Source organism: Schistocerca gregaria, chromosome 7 (genome assembly GCF_023897955.1).
Source record: "Schistocerca gregaria isolate iqSchGreg1 chromosome 7, iqSchGreg1.2, whole genome shotgun sequence".
NCBI classification, from domain to species: Eukaryota; Metazoa; Arthropoda; class Insecta; order Orthoptera; family Acrididae; genus Schistocerca; species Schistocerca gregaria.
The window spans coordinates 562,679,482-562,699,792 of record NC_064926.1 but is presented as its reverse complement, the minus strand read 5'-3'; the positions used below and the strand labels follow the sequence as shown (position 1 = coordinate 562,699,792).

The following is a 20,311-nucleotide window of genomic DNA, read 5'->3' as shown; positions in this document are numbered from 1 at the left end:
CACCTGATTTCATTCGACTACATTCCGTTATTCTCGTTTTGGTTTTGTTGATTTTCATCTTATATCCTTTCCAGATACTGTCCATTCCGTTCAGCTGCGCTTCCAAATTCTTTGCTGTCTCTGCCAAAATTGCAATGTCATCGGCAAATCCCAAAGTTTTTATTTCTTTACCCTGAACTGTCCATGAGCACTGTCAATAAATAAGAAAGCAATTGACAGTTAACATTTTCAGTCAATTTCATGGACGTCCCCACTTAATTGAAATGCAAGGCTAATTACTGGAAAGCTGAAACCAAGTCCTGTTGATAAATTGTACTGCATGGCACATATGCTTCTCCTGACATACCGCGGATAGCATCCGCAAATGAGAAAGGGAAGAAAATCGAAGAAATGAATTACACCCACTGCTTGGTGATGATGGGGATGCTTGGTTTGTGGGGCACTCAACTGCACGGTTATCAGCGCCCGTACAGATTCCCAACCTTTGCTCAGTCCAGTCTCGCCACTTTCATGAATTATGATGAAGTGATGAGGACAACACAAACACCCAGTCACCTTGAGGCAGGTGAAAATCCTTGACCCCGCCGGGAATCGAACCGGGGACGCCGTGTTGGGGAAGAGAGAACGCCCACTGCTTGGGCCTCCTCCACTAAGGCCTAGTGTGAAGTCTACGAAGAGCGTTTTACGGTCAACGTCAGCACTAAAAACATGAGCCACGAAGGCCAGAGAAAAACTACAGGCAGCCAAAATTAATCATCTCTAAACAGGGGCGTAGACAGGTGAATGCTTACCAGCCGGACACAAAATGGACTGCACCACACGGAGATCACTGAACAGTTTACGAACGGGCGTTGGCAAATCACACTGTGTGAATGTGGAGAAGCACTGTCAACGAAACACCTGTGTGCCGGGAGTTTATTTTGCTCTCTTTCTTGAAACGAGCGAGACGTCTACAAGGCACTAGAAAATGCTGTATCAGTTGCTAGTTTCTGGATAAAGACAGTTTGCTTTGAATTTTGCATGTTGCATGTTGTTGTTGTTGTTCTTGTCTTCTATCCAGAGACTGGTTTGATTCAACTCTCCATGCTACTCTATAGCCTGTGCAAGCTTATTCATCTCCCAGTATCTACTGTAAACTACATCCTTCTGAATCTGTTTAGTGTACTCGTCTCTTGGTCTCCCTCTACGGTTTTTACCCTCCACACTGCCTTCCAATACTAAACTGGTGATCCCTTGATGCCTCAGAATATGTCCTTCTCCTAGTCAAGCTGTGTCACAAATTTCTCCTCTCCCCAATTCTATTCAATACCTCCTCATTAGTGTTGTGAACTACCCATCTAACCTTCAGCATTCTTCTGTAGTACCGCATTTCGAAAGGTTCTATTCTCTTCTCGTCCAAACTATTTATCGCCCCTGTTTCACTTCCATACAAGGCAACACTTCATACAAATACTTTCAGAAACGACTTTCTGACACTTAAATCTATACTCGATGTTAACAAATTTCTCTTCTTCAGAAACGCTTTCCTTGCCATTGCCAGTCTACATTTTATATCCTCTCTACTTCGATCATTATCAGTTATTTTGTTCTCCAAATAGCAAAACTCATTTACTACTTTAAGCGCCTCATTTCCTAAGCTAATTCCCTCAGCATCACCCGTTTTAATTCAACTACATTGCATTATCCTCGTTTTGCTTTTGTTGATGTTCATCTTATATCCTCCTTTCAAGACACTGTCCATTCCGTTCAGCTGCTCTTCCAGGTCCTTTGCTGTCTCTGACAGAATTACAATGTCATCGGCGAACCTCGTAGTTTTTATCTCTTCTCCATGGATTTTAATTCCTACTCCGAATTTTTCTTATGTTTCCTTTACTGCTTGCTCAATATACAGATTGAATAGCATCGGGAATGGGCTACAACCATGTCTCAATGCCTTCTCAATCACTGCTTTCCTTTCATGTCCCTCGACTCTCATAACTTCCACCTGGTTTCTGTATTTTACCCCTGCCATCCTCAGAATTTGAAAGAGAGTATTCCAGTCGACATTGTCAAAAGCATTCTCTAAGTCTACAAATGCTAGGAACGTAGGTTTGCCCTTCCTTAACCTATATTCCAAGATCAGTCGTAGGGTCAGTATTGCCTCACGTGTTCCAACATTCCTACGGAATCTAAACTGTCCTTCCCCGAGGTCGGCTTCTATCAGTTTTTCCTTTCGTCTATAAAGAATTCGTAGCATATCTACAAATTTATTGTATTTCCTTACCTGAAATTGTAAATTTATAGAATCCTATATGTAAGCCTGTTATTCGAGTAATAAATAAATTCGCAGCTACGGGTTTCATAAAGCGTCGTTATCAGTCTCACAAACAACTGAAATCCGTTACAAAAATAATGTTTGGACGTTTCGAAAGTTGAACGATTAACTTTGATTAAGGATAAATCTAACTCGAAATTTTGCAATTAAGCAGTTAACATCAACGTGCTAAAGAAATTCAAAGCAATTTTTTTAAAAAGTTCCTAGTAGGATTAAAGTTCTATTGTCCAACGACTGCATCATAACACATTCATATAACTTATTACATCTTTAATAGAAAGTCAAGCCCTCGGAGGGTTCTTTGAGTTTTACAAGCAGATGAAACTCTGACAGAGCCAATTCGGGACTGTATGGAAGATGAGCGCCGACACCGAACTCAAGGCGTCGGATTCTTGAAGACGTCCCAGCGCTCGCGTGTCGTCTGGCATTGTCATACTGAAGGAAGGATGCCCCACATCTGGACAAACTCTCCCAATACGGAACTCTAATACAACGCGCTGTTTCTCGCACAGCGATATAGTTACTCGCACGTTAAACACCGCCATGTTACACGTTACGTCTAGCGGCAGAGGGCTGCAAATAGGTGAACATAAAGAATAAAGATGTGGAATGTCAATCATGTCTGTTTTATTTGGAGAGCTCTGAGGGTTTTCGCATAAAAGAATCTGAGGCATTATTTTTTCAGCACGCTTTCGTAAAATGAAGTCTCTGAGAATTTATTGGCTTTCATAACGATATACAATTAAGGAGAGGAAAGATTGTGTGTTGACGTCCGGTCGACGGCGAGGTCAACGTAGCGCACGGCGAGAATGAGCAAGGACGGAAATGGAAACCGGGCGCGTACTCTGGTCTTTACAAACGAAACACCCCAGCATTTGCCTTAGTCGATTTAGGACACTGGTTCCCAACCGGAAGTCCGAAGGATATCAGTTGCCGCCGGCCGGTGTGGCCGTGCGGTTCTAGGCGCTTCAGTCTGCAACCACGTGACTGCTACGGTCGCAGGTTCGAATCCTGCCTCGGGCTCGGATGTGTGTGATGTCCTTAGGTTAGTTAGGTTTAAGTAGTTCTAAGTTCTAGGGGACTGATGAGCACAGATGTTAAGTCCCTTAGTGCTCGGAGCCATTTGAACCATTTGAACCATCAGTTACCAGCAAGACCTAGAATGCGGCCCGCGAAAGATTTAGATCTTCAATAATTTATTGGTTTTAAATCACATCGAGGAACAAAAGTCTTGGGGTAGGACCCTTAGAAAATGTAAAAGACCTACTAAGGAGACTGCCTACACTACGCAGTGTGGGATCCTTACCAGATAGGAGTGACGGAGTACATTGAAAAAGTTCAAAGAAGGGCAGCACGTTTTGTATTATCGCGAAATACGGGAGACAGTGTCACAGAAGTGATACAGGATTTGGGCTGGAAATCATTAAAAGAAAGGCGTAAAACTGTAGCCTGGTGAGATGAGCCCCTATTCAGTTGTTAAAATCCGATGGTAGGGTTCGAGTGTGGCGCGGACACCAAAAACCACGAACCCAAGCGGTCAACATGGCACTGTGCAAGCTGTTGGTAGCTCCATGATGGTGTGGGTTGTGTCTACATGGAATGGTTGGTCCATCTGAATGGGTCTGTGAATGGAAATGGTTATGTCCGCTACTTGAAGAACATTTGCAGCCTTCCATGACGGACTTCACGTTCCCAAACAACGTCACCGGGCCACAGTTCTTCGAGATTGGCTTGAAGAACATCCTGGACAATTCGAGCGAATAATTTTGCCACACAGATCGCACGACATGAATCCTATGCAACACTTATGGTTCATAATGGAGAGATCAGTTCGTACACAAGGTTCTGCACCGGCAAGACCTTCGCAATTATGGACGGCTACGGAGGCCGAATCGTCCAATGTTTCTGCAGGGGATTTCCAACGACTTGTTGAGTCCTTGCCATGCTGAATTGCTCCACTACTCCGGGCCACAGGAGGTCCGACGAGATATTAGGAGGTGTCCCATGACTTTGACACCTGAGAGTATAATTTTACCGCATAGAATCAAAAAGACTTTTATACACGCTTATTTCTTCATTATGAAATGGGAACATATCACTAGTGAAAACCGGTTTCACCTGAATCGGCCATCCAGTAAAGTAACTACAGGCGTAGGCCTCTTTCACCAGCTAGTTAGACTGAAATACTTAAAACCGTGCCTTAGTGTTGTCGCTCTGCAGATACATACAGCCATCTACTGAAGCAGCGTGACTAATCACTTCGAACATTTCCTGACGTAAAAGGAAGATTAGCAACGGCTGCTAGAGCGCCTATCCAGTTCCTCAGGCTCTTGGCCATGTCACGTGTGATTGCCACCACAGACTCCGTGACGTGATTATCTAGTTTGGCACCGGGTTGTCCAAAACTGATGCGTGTAACGCATCCAGAATGAATGCAGCAGAGAAATTTATTGGCAAAGTACTCATTCTAGAATTAATGGAAAATCCTTCAGAAGAGGCCACCGAAAGCGCTTCTGTGCAGTGTAACGAGCCATGTCTCGGTTCCGTCATGGAGTCTGATCAGCAAAATGCCTCTCTTCTACCTCTGGTACTGAATAAGAAAATAAAAAAGAGGAAATTTAAAATTTAAAAGTAAATCCTGGCTGCCACTATCTGTCGAAGGAGGAGTAGTTAAAAGATTACTAAAAAGGCAGCCAATTTACCCAACTATGAGACGACTACAAATAGCAAACATACACTTGTCATCAAGGCAGCTGACTGTGGGTATCTTCAATACAATAACAAAAAGTTTTCTCGATATTGTTGCTGGCGGTGTGTTGTTCCCACCACAGACTCATTTTCATTGACGTTGGAGCTTATAGACCATCGCCAGATTGATGTGTGTTCAAGAACTGACTGCTTCACATCAAGTTAACTGACAATGAAAGTAAATTGCCTCAAAGCAGGCATCTTTATGAGGGCTGTGATTACTTTCCTGTTGCAATCGTTGGTTATTATGGCTTCGGAATGTCATCTTGTTACTACATTAATAAAGAGACAATTTCTTTAGAGAGATTTCAGCTACTGTCCCTGTAGGTCTAGAAATTTTTAGAAAAATGTGGAAGGAAAACTGGGAAAGATAAAATAAAAACAATGTGCATTTCAACTCAGCAGGAACAACGGCCATCAAATTAATTAGTTGTATGAGTTTTAACGTCATGGCAGTTTCTAACACCTTCACTGCTTGACCAGCATTGAAACGGACATTTGCTTCTGGGGTGACCTGGAAACAGGAGGTGTCAACGGTTTGCTTTTTAAGTGCAGAAAGTATGCGAGAGACTGCGCACATCCGAACACAAACTTTTAAAAACAATATATTCCTTTTCCTGTTAATATTCGGTATCTTCTGGTATCAAAAACCAATGAAATTATTCAGGAAGTGGTTAAAAAATTTTAATTCAAGATTTATATCGTTAAACTCTGAAAACATACACACATCAAAAAAAGTTTTGCTTCACCTCGGTTGTGTGAGTTCCGGAACCTGTACAGAAAATTGGAATAGAGATCAACATAAACATCATTTCCGCCCTTTTTATTCCTCATGAAAACCACACATTGCACGTTGTACCACCATACAGCGAGACCTTGAGAGGTGATGGTCCAGATTGCTGTACACACCGTTATCTCTAATACTCAATAGCACATTATCTTGCATTGATGCAAGCCTGTATTCGTCGTGGTACACTATCCACAAGTTCATCAATGCAATTTTGGTCCAGATTGTCCCACTCCTCAACGGCAATTCGGCGTAGATCCTTCAGAGTGGTTAGTGGGTCACGTCGTCTATCAACAGCCCTTTTCAATCTATCCCAGGCATGTTCGATAGGGTTCATATCAGGAAAACATGCTGGCCACTCTAGTAGAGAGATGTCGTTATCCTGTTATTCACAAGATGTGCACGATGGGGGCGCGCATTGTCGTCCATGAAGACAAATATTTCGGCAATATGCTGCCGATATGGTTGCACTATCGGTCGGAGGATGTCATACATGTATAGTACAGCCGTTATGGAGCCTTCCATGACCCCCAGCGGCGTACGTCAGCCCCACATAATCCCACTCCAAAACAGCAGGGAACCTCCACCTTGCTGCACTCGCTGGACAGTGTGTCTAAGGCGTTCAGCCTGACCGGGTTGCCTCCAAACACGTTTCTGACGATTGTCTGGTTGAAGGCATATGCGACTCTCATCGGTGAAGAGAACGTGATGCCAATCATGAGCGGTCCATTTGGCATGTTGTTGGGCCCATCTGCACCACGGTGCACGGTGTCGTGGTTGCAAAAATGGACCTCGCCATGGATGACGGGAGTGAATTTACCCATCATTCAGCCTACTGCGCACAGTTTGAGTCTTAACACGACTGCCTGTGGCTGCACGAAAAGCATTATTCAACATGTTGGCTTTGTTGTCAGGTTTCTTCCGAGCCATAATCCGTAGGTAGCGGTCATCCATTGCATCTTTGGGCGGGTTTAGTGACATCTCTGAACAGTCAAAGGGACTGAGTCTGTGATACATTATTATCCACAGTCAATGTCTGTCTTCAGGAGTTATGGGAACTGGAGTGATGCAAAATTTTTCGATGTGTGTATTGGAGTCTTTTTTTCTATTGTTTATCTATACTTTTTTCTTAAATACTCACAATCTGATTAATACTCTTACCTTTTATATTTGAATCACGTGCCTTAAATATTTTGTAATCTATCTAAATAAATGTGAACATGTTCGGACAAGTTCATTGTTGTAAAATGTCTTCCACGATTTGAAATTTTTATCGTACTGCGGGATGGCTGTAAGATGTGGCAACGTTGAAGCGAGAAACATAAGAAATAAATAAAAACGATTAACTCGAAACCAGAGATAACATGTCTTAACTTACATCAGATGTTACAGTCTCAAATTCTAATAATCATTTATACATTCGTTAACTGGCTACATATGCAACGCTCGAAAGCAAATTATAAGAATTAAAAATTATATTTTGTTTTTACAGTTCTCTTAAATTAAATATCTCTGTCGTTTATGCTCCAGCTATAGTCTAATATCTCTGTCGTGTATGTTAGCGATAGTCGATTCATTAAATCGAACACGAAGGTAGCTACAACAATAAGTTCCCCCGTCTCTGACGTGTGGAGCGAATCCTTTAATGTTCTCTTTCTGAGAAGCAAAAAATCTGACATCACGTACATTACAGTTGCGATAGTAATTCAATAGCAATACATTAAACCACCTAATGTTGGAATGAAGAAGACAGGTTAAAGCTAGACGCTGTGCCATAAACAGAGGAGAAAGCTCTATTTCCGAAGTCCCACGATATTATCACATACTAATTCAGGGCTGCACACAAAGGCATGGTGTAAGCGTTGTTAAATCATCGTCGCAGACGAATGGATAAAGTTCGGCTGACAAAGCTGTAACAGTTCGCGTCTACAACAGCCCGAATGGCTGTGGAGGCGAAAGGGTAATTTATTACAACCATGATCGAGTTAAGCGCATGAGATGCACTGTAGGCGAAGGAGTACTGACTCTTCTGTTTGAGCATTTTATTCAACTGTGATGTAATTTAAACGATTCACAGAACTCGTAATGTCTTAATACAGAAATTTAAGGCAACCAAGAACAAAATAAACTTTAATACATCTGAGGTAACGCAGTTTCACACACTAAATAAAATCTTAACAGAAAATCTGGAAACCGTAAATAAAGTAAATAAATAGCTGGAAAAAGTGAAAGGCGGAAATAACTTAAAAGCATTCCGCAGACCAATAGTAACCACAGTGAAAATAAAAAATTTGACTTCAACTGTATTGCACCTAGATGGACCGAATAAGTATCGTGAATTCAAACACCAATTGAAAGAAGCAGTATTTTCGACAGGCAGCAACAGGAATAAGATGTTACACCTACCGGTGGAAGATCTGGAGAGAGTAAATGAACCTGTGCTCCAACACGGTTTTGATGCAGTCCAGTAAAACTGCACAAAGAGTTCACTTCTAGAATCTGCCGCTAAGACGATCACAAATTTTCAATTCGACGACGACACATAGGGACGATAACGCAGATGCACAGAGCTTGTCATATCTCGATACACAGCAGATGAATCACCGAAGAGTCACATCCATTTTTATCGCACAACTTTTGATAGGAACACCGCAATGTTTACACTTGTCTGGCAATGATGGAAGTACGCCAGCGCACCCAGCAGTACGCTATAGCTTGGGCGACTGATGTGTGCTGCACTGCAGCGCAGCTCTGAGGGACGGGGAGTATTACGCAAGCTGTTGACGCTACTAGCTCGCGATGGCAGGATAACAATGCCTTAGAATATACGGCAGCCAAGCGCTCATGTATTTCCAGATCAGCGTGTTCCGGTGTCAAGTCTTATCATCGGTTTCGTGATAATAGGGCGTGTCTCTTTGCATCAGCTCTCTACAGCGAATCCTGAGGCTATATCCGCCAGGAGAAAGACAGGGTCCGTTTCGTACGCCCTCGACAGCAGTTACATAATCCCACGACTGCACAGGGTCCAAAGATGGCTTTCGTTTTCCTTGTTTTCCTCCTCCTTTCGAGCAGAAGACCATTCGTTTGCCGCGCGACCGCTATGGACGCAGGTTCGAATCCTGCCTCGGGCATGGATATGTGTGATGTCCTTAGGTTAGTTAGGTTTAAGTAGTTCTAAGTTCTATGGGACTGATGACCTCAGAAGTTAAGTCCCATAGTGCTCGGAGCCAATTGAACCATTTGAACCATTCTTTCGTTGTGTCACAGGGGATGCTGTTGTCAATATTTCTCTGGTCTTACAGCGTCTCTTCTGACATTCGCTCTGTATGACAACACTTTGTTTAGTAATCACCGGCAAGCCTCCTCCCCAGCCTCCTAATCCTTAAAGAATCAAACTCCCATGTCTAAACGTCTACAAACCTGTGGTGATTACTTTACAAATGAGTTAATTTGTTAAATAGTATGGTTAAAGACGCAAAATGAGTCATGTTCGTTTTTATTAGTATCGGATTATTCCTTGATGAATACATCTACATCCACGCGATTACTCTGCTATTCACCATGAAGTGCCTGCCAGAGTGTTCAATGAACCACCTTCACGCTGTCTCTCTACCGTTCCACTCTCGAACGGCACTCGGGAAAAACGAGCACTTAAATTTTTCTGTGCAAACCCTGATTTCTCTTATTTTTTCATGATGATCATTTCTCCCTATGTAGGTGGGTCTCAACAGAATGTTTTCGCAATCGGAGGAGGAAACTGATAAAGGAAATTTCATGAGAAGATCCTGTCGCGGCTTAAAACGCCTTTGTTTTAATGATTGCCTCTCCAATTCACATATCATGTTTGTGCCACTATCTCCCCTACTTCGCGATAATACAAAACGAGCTGCCCTTCTTTGTACTTTTTCGATGTCATCTGTCTGTCCCACCTGATGCGGATCCCACACGGCACAGCAATACTCCAGAATAGGGCGGACAAGCATGGTGTAAGAAGTCTCTTTAGTAGACCTGTTGCACCTTCTAAGTGTTCTGCCAATGAATCGCAGTCTTTGGTTTGCTCTACCCACAATATTATCTATGTGATCGTTCCAATTTAGGTTATCTGTAATTGTAATCCCTAAGTATTTAGCTGAATTTACAGCCCTCAAATTTGTATGTCTTATCACGTAATCGAAATTTAGTTGATTTATTTTAGTACTCATGTGAATAACTTCACATTTTTCTTTATTCAGGGTCAATTGCCACTTTTCGCACCATACAGATATCTTATCCAAATCATTTTGCAAATGGTTTTGGTCGTCTGATGAATTTACAATACGGTAAATGACACCATCATCTGCAAACATTCTAAGACGGCTACTTAGATTGTCTCCTATGTCGTTAATGTAGATCAGGAAGAATAGAGGGCTTGTAACACTTCCTTGGGGAACGCCGCACAACTGAGGCGATACTCCGTAGGCACGCAGTTTGTATATTTGGGTAATTTGCGCTCCGTTTTAAGACAATCTAGTTTTTCACCTACCTCAGTTTTTATGGTTTCGTACCGCCTGAACTATGTATCGCACAGTTATATACTTTTGTGCTGAAAAATGTGTTGCGAATACAGTTAGTAGTAATGAAATAATAAATAATAACGTCGTGGCTGATGCTGCTGTTTTACTCCATGAACAGCGAAAATATAAACGATAGATTCACTTTCATTATTTTATGCCGGGGGGGGGGGGGGGGGCAGTTGTCAGGGAGAAAAAGTTTCATAAAGCCTTAGTCGACACATATAGTCTGGGAAATTTTCACGTCCTGAGTTATGCTGCCTTATGTCATATACACAGTTCCTAACTTTATTATTTGACTTTTGCGTAAACCTTTAAAGTAAGATCATACCTCTTAATAAGTAGATTATGAAGGCATCCAACGTTTTTAAATTTGGTCAATAATTACACAAATATTGTAAATGAGACTTCTCCATCTTCTATTTTACAGTTATTCAGTTACTACCACACACAGTAATTTTAAGGATACCGTGCCCCAATCTGTAAAAACGGAAACCTTACAGGATCGTCTGTCTGTCTGTCTGTCCGACTGTAAAAACAGACTTTCTCAGGAACGGGGAGATGTATCAGGTCCAAATATATGTCACGAATAAAGGTCTATGGTCTTTGGGACGTGCAAAACTTCGAACCTGTTCAAATGGCTCTGAGCACTATGGGACTTAACGTCTGAGGTCGTCAGTCCCCTAGAACTTAGAACTACTTAAACCTAACTAACCTAAGGACAACACACAACACCCATGCCCGGGGGAGGATTCGAACCTACGACCAAGCGGCCGCGCGGTTCCAAACTGAAGCGCTTAGAACCACTCGGCCACAAAGGCCAGCTTCGAACCTGTATTTCCCGTTGATCTAGAATCATGAAATTCAACAAGAAGCAACGTTTTACAGTAAAAGTAAAGTAAACACCTGAAACTTATTAAAACTGCAATTACATCACACAAAACATATCTTTCTCATTTGATCTTATAGTAAGGTTAGAAGGTCCTATCATTCCCCTCTTTTTAGGTCATGTCGTATATTTATACTGCATGTGTCATTTCCTTTTTTTCAGACGGTGGACACAAATACCTACAGTGTGGAAGAACGTGTACTGGCAAGCACATGGACTCATGAACGTGCGCACACCGGGAAAACCGTAGGAGATGTGGGCGGGATTTTGTGGCACGATTCCATACAGAAGCTTGGCCAAACAGAAACTCTTCAGAACCGGATCCATTTTGGGCAGAAACAGAACAAGTCGACCATCAACACGACAAAGAACGTGTGCAGCAGTGGCGGATTCTGTGACCAGATCTCCCATAAAATCATTGTGAAAACAACTGCTGAATTCGGTATTCCAAAAAGACTGTTCCGACACACATGAAAAAAGATCTGTAATTAAAACAATGATACCAGACGATTGATGAACTGAAGAAAGTTGTCAGGGAGGCATTCAAGAAAATCACGCTGCCTACGGTTGGGAAAATTTCACGCGGCACCTGGCACCGCATCGGTTTGTGCCGTGACAATGATGGTATCCATACTGATGTTCAGGATTACTAAACAAGCTAGAACGTGAAGTATCAACGATCTCACACATCTGCTACGAGATGTTCGAAATAAATAAAGAGACATTACGACCAAAAATGTACACTGCACTCACCATCTGTCAAAATCATAACAGATGAACATTACTGCATGTAAACATAAAATATAAGTTGTAGTCATGTTTTAATAAACAGAGCCTCCTGCTCGCTTGTTTGACGCAAAGAGAAGATGCTCTGCTGACTGCTGATTTTAATTGTCGAATGACCAAACGACGGGTTTTGTAGAACTGAATTTAAACTCATGTTCTAACGTTACGACAACCTCGTGATGTGCAATGTATCCGAGAAAAAGGCGATCAACAATCTGCGGCAGAACTAACACCACGATCGCTTTGTTCACGGCGTTTTAAGGCTAACTTCGACGAGCAAACTAAATATACAAAAATTTCATAGTATGTATCTTTGCACAGCTACCTTCCACAGCATCATTTTAGCTTTAGCGATGAAAGCGAACTTTAATTTCTTGACCGGTGAGCAGTCGTGGTTGGCACTTGGTTGCAGATTACAGACGACACAAGCAGATTCCAAACGAAAAATGGATGATAGGAAGAAAAATTAGAGCAAATAAAAAAGTCAATATGATGCTGAAAATGCCTCAGTAAAGTATTAGAAATAAAGAAATACATTTCAACCAATTAAATGAATAAAAATGATAAATCTTTTGATAAGACTTAGAAAAATTAATTACACTGCATTTAGTCGAGATTAGAGTCTTCGACACAATATGTTTATACGCTAACCACTACACTATGCCACTACAGTGCGAAAGGCAGTTGTACTTACAGCTCCACTCGAAAAGAGTAATTGACACACGCCATGCAATATTCTGCGAAGTTTATCTAATGTACGAAAATCTCTGTGATTATAATAACTTTATAAATGATGCTGAAGAGTCTTATGTGGAATAATCCAGTAGTGTTTGGTTAGTGCTATGTGTGAAACGTCTATATTTCGTTAGCATCGTTGTGTGTGTGTTTGAGAGAAAGAGAGAGAGAGAGAGAGAGAGAGAGAGAGAGAGAGAGAGAGAGAGAGAGAGAGACAGAGACAGACAGAGAGAGAGTATGTGTAGTTGTTGTGTGTGTGTGTGTGTGTGTGTGTGTGTGTGTTTATCATGCGTGATGAAATGTCAAATAAGAGCGCCAGACCCGGAATTCAGGATCCAAACATATCAAGAAACATTGCCGGACAAGGAACTAGAAGTAACTAATTGTTGCGGCAATTTGGCAACAGCGAACGGTTCTGGCGTGACTTTGAGCGCTCTGATCGGAGGAAACCAGCTACAACTCGCGAAATGTCAGCTATCAAGTAATTTTAGTCAGACATTAGTATCGGCTGCCTGGGTGCGAAGTTTAATAGGGACGCCAAGGGGTGCACTTGTGCAAGATTTGTACACACTTCACATCATCACAGTTAGTAGCGGAAACTGACACCGGTCAAAACTAAAAATGTAAATGTCGTATGACTAGGGACTTCCGTCGGGTAGACCGTTCGTCGGGTGCAAGTCTTTCAAATTGACGCCACTTTGGCGACTTGCGCATCGATGGGGATGAAATGATGATGATTAGGACAACAGAACACCCAGTCCCTAACCGGAGAAAATCTCCTACCCAGCCGGGAATCGAACCCGGGCCCTTAGGACTGACATTCTGTCGCGCTGACCACTCAGCTACCGGGGGGCGGACGGGGCAAAACTGTACGAGGCAAAAGGGTAGAGGGAGGGGACGGGGTGAGGCGTGCGCCCAATAATGAGCGGCTTGTGTGGGAAAATGATTTACAACCGTTCCTGGGTGCAGCATCGACTGAAAAAATCAGGTACTGTTACTCGACGTCAGCGCTGCAACTAGTTGTTGCAGTCCGCGCACGATGAAGAGTCGCCCCTGAAATGCCCTTCTTTTATGGTGGAGGACGGCTGTGTTTATTAGCGCACGCAGCTCGCAGAACAATATAGACGACCGAGTTCCGAAATCCATCATCTGTTATTACAGAGTCTTTGCCCTAACTAACCTAAGTACATCACACACAACCATGTCCGAGGCAGGGTTCGAACCTGCGACCGTAGGAGCAGCACGGTTCCAGACTGAAGCGCCTAGAACCGTTTGGCCACTATGGCCGGCAAACAAAAGTGTGGTGTGCAGTTGCAGCAACAGATATTACTGGTCCGATTATTTCGGACTTGTTGTCATAACTTTTTCTTCTCTTTTTGCTCATTATCTGCAGCTCCTACCCCTCTCTCTGTCCATCAACACATCCCTCATCTCCCCCCCTCTCTCTCTCGTCCTGCCCCATCACTCTGTGACTGTCTCCTCCTTCCCCCTCTCTTTGTCCATTTATTTTCGGCCTCCCTCTCTGTCTCTCCTCTTCTCCCCTCTCCCTGACCTTGAACCTTCTTTATAGTTATTGCAGGCCGTGATTGAGAATTGAAGTCGCTTAAATGAGAGGATAAATCGTTTGGAATCATTGGTAGACGTTTATGGGATATGAAAGAGACATCTTCAAACTGCTAGGTCTGTGAGGATAGTAGCTTCAATAACAGTATTTTGCATAGTTGTAATCGGCTATGTCCTAAGGTTACCCGGATAGCCTGTGTCTTGATTTACTACGTCGCATTAGACAGTATCGTGGTGCCATTTTTCAACAGGACAGTGCTCGCAGACAAACACCACCACGTTCCAACAGTTTCCTTTAGGCATCATCCCATATCTTATGGAGTATTTCTCTCGTGGTTGTGACAGGTCACCAGTTGACTGCCAATCTTATGACCCCCCTCCACCTTGTTGCATTACTCATATGTCAAGTGACTGGCACAGTCATTTTACACTCCACGACAAAAAAAGTGAAGCATCCAGAATGGCAGAGGAAACGAAATGAAACTTCGCTGTTTGATAGTGTATGTGATGTTATTTCAGTGATTACAGAATCGAGTCAAAGTTACTAAAAATGGTTCAAATAGCTCTGAGCACTATGGGACTTAACAGCTATGGTCATCAGTCCCCTACAACTTAGAACTACTTAAACCTAACTAACCTAACGACAGCACACAACACCCAGTCACCACGAGGCAGAGAAAATCCCTGACCCCGCCGGGAATCGAACCCGGAAACCCGAGCGCAGGAAGCGAGAACGTTACCGCACGACCACGAGCTGCGGACAACGTTACTAAGAACTTGGCACTATTAGCCCAGTTACCATTCTGTATCATTAGACATAGTTTGTCGGAGACTAGGGACAGATGCATTAGGCATATACTGTACTATACGTTGGCTCCCCACAGTAGGGCTAGGATTAACACCGCTGTGCCTTGATGCTAGTATCACATACGAGGCAGTACAGGTAAGTTACGGAACATACTCAGAAAACATTCGTCTCTAGCGTCAAAGCATACCATGGTTTTAACGACGTCCTCTTAATTAACCAATCCTGGGCGAAATTTTGTCTTCCAGACTCTTCCGTCGTTCGGCTCTTGGCTAGTTTGGCGGCGTCCTTGGGAGACGTCCCATTCTTCCCATATTTTGGAGAGACACTTTGGCTACCTTATCACCATAATACACAAACGGCTGTGCCTAGAGTGCCGCAGTGACTGGGGAGCAAGCACTGCTGATGAATGACACGTGTCTTTATGAACTGTATGCGTGATTCTGGGGTTGTCACGCGGTCAGCAAGGTCACCAGATCTGTCCCCAATAGGGCATGTGTGGGACCAGGTGGGACGTCAGCTACATCCTACTGACAGTATCCACATCATCACGGTCCAGTGACAACAGTTGTGACCCCGCTTGCTTCAGGAGAGGGTAGAAACGACTTTGTGGGATTCTTCCCAACAGAATTTGTGTATGCACCCAGAGCACTTATTCTGCAGTATCCAAAGGGACGCTTCGCAACACCATGAAGACATCAGCAATCGAACATGTAACTTATAACATCGCGAACGAAGGGTAGATATACGCCCAAATCTTCATTCAATCTCTATGTACAGGAAGACCATAGCGTGTTGATTGTTGTTGTTGTTGCTGTTGCTCTGGTCCTCATTTCTATGACTGTTTTGTGGCAGCTCTCGAGGCTAGCTTATCGTATGCAAGTCTATTCATTTCTGTGTAACTACTATAATGTACACTGCATTGAACTTATTTAAAGTATTCAAGCCTCAGTCTCGCCATACTTTCGTCCATCACGAGATGAACTATTCCTAGATTCCTCAGAACGCTTCCTATCCACGATTCCCTTTAGTCAACTTGTGCCTATAAATTTCCCTTCTTCGAGATTCGATTCAGAACTTCTCCTGCACTTGTTAGATCTGCTGATCTAACATCCAGAATTCTTGACTGCAGTCTTGTTTCTGTTCACGTTTGTAGGTAACCTTCCGCTCACTATTTTTGACCACTGCTTTTTTTTTTCTAAATCTACAAATACCAAAAGGGAACTGACTCCCATATTCTTCCTCAATGACTTAGGGAGTCCAAACTTTAGCCTCCATGCTATTCTTTCCTTGAGTCGTGTTTATCAGTTATATTTAGTCAAAGGGCGCCGCCTTTGGCACTAATATAATAACAGCACGCTTTATGCACTGAAGGAGCTCATATCGCGAGACTCGGATAGACTCTGCAGGGTCAGTGGCCTTACGCAGAGCCTCGCTTGCCGTCCGCCACATACGGAGGGATCAAGGGTAGAGCGAAGGAGTGGGGAGATGTTCCGCCTCGTCTCGCTGGAGCAGTAATCTCGTCAGTTGTCGCCGAACCGCGACGCCTCGACGAGCTTCAGTGCACACTCAGATGTGGGCGGCTTTCTCCAAAGCGGAAAGATACCACGCTTATTCTTTCTTTGGCGTATAATCAATCTCTCACTGATTCTAAACAACATCTGTGCCTCAAGTATGTTTACTGCAAGGTCAAAGATTACTCGTAATAATTACACAGTATCACATCCTTGACGCCATGTTACGTTCCCAGCATTCCAAACGGCGCCGCTACAACTCACCAAAGACGCACTGCCGTCGTCTCCTCATAGTTGCGAAGACGTCCAGTATGGCGGGCAGAGGCGTCGGGCGGTTGGTTACACTCGCAGAGAGCCAAACTACACTGGTTGACAACAAGAAGTGAAGCGCCCACTAGACACAGTGTGATGTCAGTGTAACGTTGCACATGTCGACAACATCGCCTGGTATGTCAATGATTACAGCTATAATTCTCTGTGACCGGTAAACGGTCACCAACGGCCCACTAGCGCTGTTTGTCTTTACTGATCTTACCAGGCCTGGTAGGAAATATAAAACAACGTCAGATGTTGGGTGATCACTGTGGAGAACACGGAGCTGCAGCGGTACACGTGTGGGAATGCGTTATCAGCACCTAACACAGCTTGAAAGGCGTCTCATTCAGTGTGTCCATTTGGTCGTCCGGTTGAATAGTGCAATATCCAGTGCAAATGCTGCAGTCCGTGGCAACCTGAGGGCAGGCATAGAAGACATCAAGTTTCCGGTTGACCACGTCTGATCATCACAAGGAAGGGTCGCCACATTGTTCAAAAAATGGTACAAATGGCTCTGAGCACTATGGGACTTAACTTCTGAGGTCATCAGTCCCCTAGAACTTAGAACTACTTAAACCTAACTAACCTAAGGACACCACATACATCCATGCCCTAGGCAGGTTTCGAACCTGCGACCGTAGCGGTCGCTAGGTTCCAAAGTGTAGCGCCTAGAACCGCTCGGCCACTCCGGCCGGCTCGCCAAATTGTGCACCAAACACATGGCCATCTTCACATCCGCGCCTGCTATCCAAGGACAAGTAACCGACTACCTGCAACAGTCTGTGTCATCACGCACCATTGGTCTGGGGCAAGCAGCAGCCGAACTAAGAATAACAGTGCCATGCGTAGTCTACCAGTAACGCCGCGACGCCCGCATCTGCGTTTGGTTGGTTGGTTCAGTCTGGGGAGGGGACCAAACAGCTAGGTCATCGGTCCCATTGGTTTAGGGAAGGAAGTCAGCCGTGCCCTTTCAAAGGAACCATACCATCCTTTGGCTGAAGCGATTCAGGGAAATCACGGAAAGCCTAAGTCAGGATGGCCGGACGCGGGTTTGAACCGTCGTCCCCCAGAATGCGAGTCCAGTGTGCTGACCACTACGCCACCTCACTCGGTCCTGCTTTTCGTGTGGTGCCGCCGTCAGCGGCGAGCATGGACTTTTGACGAATGGGGTCGCACTGTGCTCAGCGATGATCTGGGCAGAGGTCCCATACTTCCAATGTTCTGGAGAGTAACAGCGATGTTATCCCGCGCGTCGTGGTGTGGGGAACCATCGATTATGTCTTCAGTTCACGGCTAGTAGTGATGGAGGCAACTCTAAAGGCAGAATGCTACGTCACGGAAATTCTGCGTCCTCATGAGACAGTATCATGGCCCCATGTTTCAGCAGGACAAATCTTCCCCCAAAACACGGCACACGTGTCTATGACCAGTCTGCGAGATGCTGGAGTGCACGAGTGGCCAGGAAGATCCCGAAACCCGTCCCCTGTAGAAAATGTGTAGGACCAGCTGCCATCTAGCGCCAGTGTCCAGGTTATCAGGGTCCACTTAAAACAGTTGTTTGCCACCTTGCTTCAGAAGAGGATGCAATTGTCTTATGACGCACTTCCCAACTGAAATAGCGCTAGTATGTAGGTGAGAGGGGATGCAACGCCACACCAATAAATGCGGGCTCATAGTGTCAAGTTCTCTGTACATTTATCACGGTATTGTTATCCATGTAGTATCCGGTAGTACATCAGTGAATTAAAATATGCAAAAAGTTACCTTTCTGATCTGTATCCCCACGAAGATTCACATGGCAGAAGCAGGTGAACCTAATCTTATTTACGTGCCTGTTATATGAGTTTTCCAATTTAAATTTTACTGAACATGCACTGTCAAAACTTAGAGCTATCTACACTATAAATTTCGAGCAAAAACAGCAAGCACTGCTTTACATTCCTTAAATTGGCCAGTTCTCCGGCTTCTTATCGCTAAAAGCCACAGGAAAGGAACGTCGGCAACATTTTTCTCCGGATGACAGGGTCTTTGAATCCTAAACCAGTCTGTTTGGTTATACTGCCTGAGAAGGCGGGAACGAACGCATTTTTGGGGCATGTTGTAAAGAATGAAAAAGTGAGTATTCTTGGAAAGAAAAACTAAATTCCTAATTGTCGAAAAAAGTCATTACAAATAAGAACAAAAACATTCGGCCCCGCTATAGAATCTCTCTTCTTCGTCACTAATGCCCACGGTGGTTCTGCAGGGAACTCTGCAAAGTAGCAACCATTGGGGGAAATGGAATGGATGCTGCGGATTGAATGCCATAACCAAAATGTTTATTCTCTTGGTTGTATCTGTAGTGATTTTAACATGAAGCTTGCAATGTAGGAGAAACGTAGTGTGGAGATTTGGTGGTTCAATGACCGTCTCACCAATTAGTTTCTATTATTTAGTTTCTTTACCTCCTTTGTTTGAGTCTAAAATATTTCATTTCTCGTCGTCGAGACACTTTATGGAATCGCAGAGTCCTAATGCTGTCCCTGGGGCAGCAAGCTAAGTAAGGTATACACATAGTTTAAACCTAAAATACAACACAATACACTAAGTATTGTAGAAAGATCCGAAACACGGGGAACATCCCACAACGATAGTGAAAGGCCAACAGTCAAGACGGTATGATAATCTAATCAGAATGAATTCTCAAAGTATGAGAGAGGGTAACTGTTTCGACGGGTTAATTTCCTCGTCCGGAAATTGGATTCAGCAATAAAACAGGGAAGGAGGAACGATACGAAAGCTGCAGTGTCGAACGAGTGCATACTTTCTGCTATATTTCAGAGAGGAACCATTTCTATCTATTCCGCCTCGGCACTGTGTTGGTCTGTCCTTGGGAGGGTGTACGCTGACCATCCAAAACAGTCCGAAGCCGATGATATCCCTGACGTATGAGAGACGTCTGCACAGTAACTGCGATGGCAACTTCAACTATCAACTGCAAACAACAGCTGCGCATTCGAAACCGGTCAGTTGTAAGCAGGCAGTGTTAAGTCGAGGATGTGCGACCGTGGTGTGTCTACGCCATTGCGTCATAAATCGCATTGGAGCAATATTTCTCAGTCAAATTCCAAGACATTCTGCAGTATGCTCTGAAGAAGAGAGAAGTGTGCAGAAAGTTTGTCCTGCACACCTTGACTCCCGAACAAAAACAAAGACGTGTGGTCGGCTGCCGCGACTTGATCGAAATGCAGAACCCGGACAATTCTTTTCTGGAAAAAATATAATGACATGTGACGAGACTTCGTGTTATCGGTATGAACCTACCA

At 43.8% G+C, this 20,311-nt stretch overlaps 1 protein-coding gene across 3 annotated transcripts in view; it reads right to left on the bottom strand.

The window, feature by feature from the left end:
- LOC126281616 (torso-like protein) overlaps nt 1–20,311 on the bottom strand; it is a 316,979-nt gene that overhangs the window by 155,008 nt on the left and 141,660 nt on the right. Inside the window, exon 1 of one of the 3 annotated variants that reach the window (XM_049980735.1) lies at nt 8,256–8,561. The exons of the other annotated variants lie outside the window; for them this stretch is intronic. The gene's annotated coding sequence lies outside the window, so the exon portion shown is untranslated. Of the gene's footprint in view, nt 1–8,255; nt 8,562–20,311 lie in introns of those variants that run through there. 3 annotated transcript variants of the gene reach the window in all.